Genomic DNA, 3,097 nt, shown 5'->3' with positions numbered 1-3,097 from the left:
GATGATTGCTACTTCTAATCTTCATCCTCTTTGATTTTGATCAAAGTTTTGTAAGAATTATTTACTCTTTAATCCAATTTAGTGTTTGATTCTTGATATTTGGTTGAATTTCTAGTTGAATGTTTGATTTGATTTTTGATAATTTGAATACAATGTTGATGACGAATTTGGTTATTTGTTTAGTTTTGCTATTCAATCTTACAATGTGTAGTGAGTAGATTTCTTGTTAGGGATGTGGTGAAGCATGTATGAGTGATAATTCATAGCTAATTGGGGGGTTTTGATTGATTTGATATTGTGATTAAATTTGTTGGTAGACATTGTGCATGTGTTTAATGTCTTGAGGAGTGATCAACCTTAATTATCAAGCTAGATTGCATTGTAGTTTTCATTGATATGACACATTGATTTGGAAGCTACTCGTATCGATTGAAATTGACTCGTGATGTTCCTAAGATAGTCATTTGTATAGACCAGTAGTTTGACGCCTATAAAATATCTTTTCAAGTGCTTTTGATTGCAATTACTACTTTCCCTCATACTGTTCGATCGATTGATTTCCTATCCAATTAGCATTTTTATCGTGAATGCATGTGGATCCTAGCTAATTCCCTAGTATCCTTGATATCGTTTTTCATATTCAAATTATAGTGTTGATTAGTTCTTGTGTTAGACCAAACCAATTTGCCTAGACTTCGAAATAGCTTGACTAAAGACCATAGCACTTACCTCCATTCCTTTGGGTTCGACTCGGACTTACCCCTATACTAGGAGTAGGTTTGGTTATAAATTTTGTTTGATTAAGGGAGTTTTAGAATCCAATGACCTAGAATTTCCCTCCGTCAAAATGGCATCGTTGCTGGAAAATGGCATGGTTATTTGTTATATTTGATTGAGTTTATTCCATTTTACTTGAAAAAAAAATAAAAAAAAAAAGATTTTCTTCCTTTTAAGCTACATTTGTAGCCGTCCTACTAATATTTTCTTTGAGATTGTATGCGTAGATCTAGTGTTCGTTCTCTATTGCCTTTCAATCCGGAAATTGAAAGGACAATCACGAAGTTGAGAGTTACTAAACGTTCTCCAAGGAAAGAAGAAGAGCAAGTCATCAAAGGAGATAACCAAAGAGTGGCATTAAAGGAGTTAGGAGTTCCGGAGCCTATAGGTATGAGAGCGGGATTGCTCCACCTACGGCACCGGCAAACGACTTTGAAATTAGGCCGACAATGATTACCTTGATAGAAAGGAGTCAATTGGGTGGTGCAAAGCATGAGAGTACCCTCAACCATCTTAAGGAATTTGAGAAGTATTACAGCACTATCAAAGTGAGTGGGGTTTCTCAAGAGTTTATTCACCTTAAGCTTTTCCCTTTTTCTCTCATTGGACGTGCATTGGAGTGGTTGGACAAGGAGGTGAAACCAAACTCCTTTAGGACATGGGATGAGGTGACGAAAGAGTTTTTATCTCGGTTCTATTCTTAAATTAAAACGGCCGAAGCAAGGGCTCTCATTCAAAGATTCAGCAAAAATCTAATGAAAGTCTTTATGAGGCATGGGAGAGGCATAATGAATATCAAAGAGAGTGCCCACACCATGGGATCCCTACCTATCAAGTCATCCAAATCTTCTATGGCGGTCTAAGCCATCAAGGAAAATCTTTCCTTGATGAAGGAGCCGGAGGACCAATAATGAACAAGACGGAAGAGGAAGTGGTGGATATCATTGAAGATGTGGTGAGGCATTATATGGATTAGCAATATGGTGAGCATGAAACGACAAGAAAAAATGGTACTTCGGTGTATTTGGTCGATCACATCACTGCCATCAATAACTTATCCTCACAAATATCGGAATTAGGGAAGGAAATGACCTTCATCAAAGCTAAATTTGAGAGTGCTTCATCTCAATCACCTATTCTTCGCAACCAAAATAAAGGGCGAGGTACATTTCCTTACTCTAATCCCCTTCCCTCTTCTAGCAACATGTTTAGTAGCTATATGTTTTGTGATATATGTGATTCATATGATCATGATGCTTCTAATTGTCCTAATGCTTCTTTTGATGGATGTGATGAATATGTTGGCAATGAGAATGAACATGTGAATTATGTGTCTAATAACAATGTTGGACCTATATTTGATAGTCAAAGGAATAATGGGAATAGGAACCATCATCATAATGGGTATTTTGATCATTATAACCACAATGGGGGTTATGGTAACCAAGTTTTCCGAGGAAACTATAACCACCAAGGTTATGGAGGTCAAAACCAAGGCCAAGGATATGAGAACCATAATCAAAATTATGGTAACCACAACCAAAATGGCAAAAATCAAGATCGGTGCAATTGAAGTAACCAAAATCGGGGCAATTTCCAAAACAACAATCAAAGGGTTCCCCCACCCGATTTCACTCCAAAGGCTCAAGGCCAAAGTGATATCTCTTATGCTCAACCTTATTCTTCTAGAGGTAGTTTAGAGGATGTCATTGAAAATCAAATCAAGGTATTAAATACTTACATGTCATCTAGTGACAAGAAGTTTAATGACATGATGGCTTATAGTAAAATGTTGGAGAATCAAATTTCTCAATTGGCCAATATTTTGAAAGAGCATGAAAGCCCTTCTTTTCTACCATCTCAAGGTTTAGATCCTAAGATACCAATTAATGCCATAGTGACAAGGAGTGATAGGATTCTTGATAATGGAGTGTCTAAGAAGAGTGAGGCTAAGGAGAGTCCTAAGGAAGTTTTGGTTGAGGATGAGGAAGGAAAAAGCCCTTTGAATGAGGATGTAAATGAGAAACCAATTAAAAAAGAAAAAGAGAAAGAAAGAGAAGTTATCAAACCCAAGCTTCCATATCCCCAAAAGTTCATGAAGCATAAATTAGATGAACAATTTGGCAAATTCATAAAGATGATTAGGCAACTTCATATTACCCTTCCATTTACCGATGTCATTGACCAAATGCCGAATTATGCAAAATTCCTTAAAGAGATCTTGAGTGGAAAAAGAACTTGTGATGTGGCGGAAATGGTTAGCTTGACTGAGAATTGTAGTGCAATCATTATGAACAAGATGTCGCCCAAGTTAAAGGAC

At 36.7% G+C, this 3,097-nt stretch overlaps 1 pseudogene; it reads right to left on the bottom strand.

The window, feature by feature from the left end:
* Positions 1 to 1,502: 1,502 nt before the first annotated feature.
* LOC145587109 (small nucleolar RNA R71) lies at positions 1,503 to 1,599 on the bottom strand (annotated as a pseudogene).
* Positions 1,600 to 3,097: the final 1,498 nt, after the last annotated feature.

This window comes from Chenopodium album, chromosome 16, assembly GCF_948465745.1.
Source record: "Chenopodium album chromosome 16, dcCheAlbu1.1, whole genome shotgun sequence".
Lineage (NCBI taxonomy): Eukaryota > Viridiplantae > Streptophyta > Magnoliopsida > Caryophyllales > Amaranthaceae > Chenopodium > Chenopodium album.
This window is presented reverse-complemented; position numbering and strand designations above follow the sequence as displayed.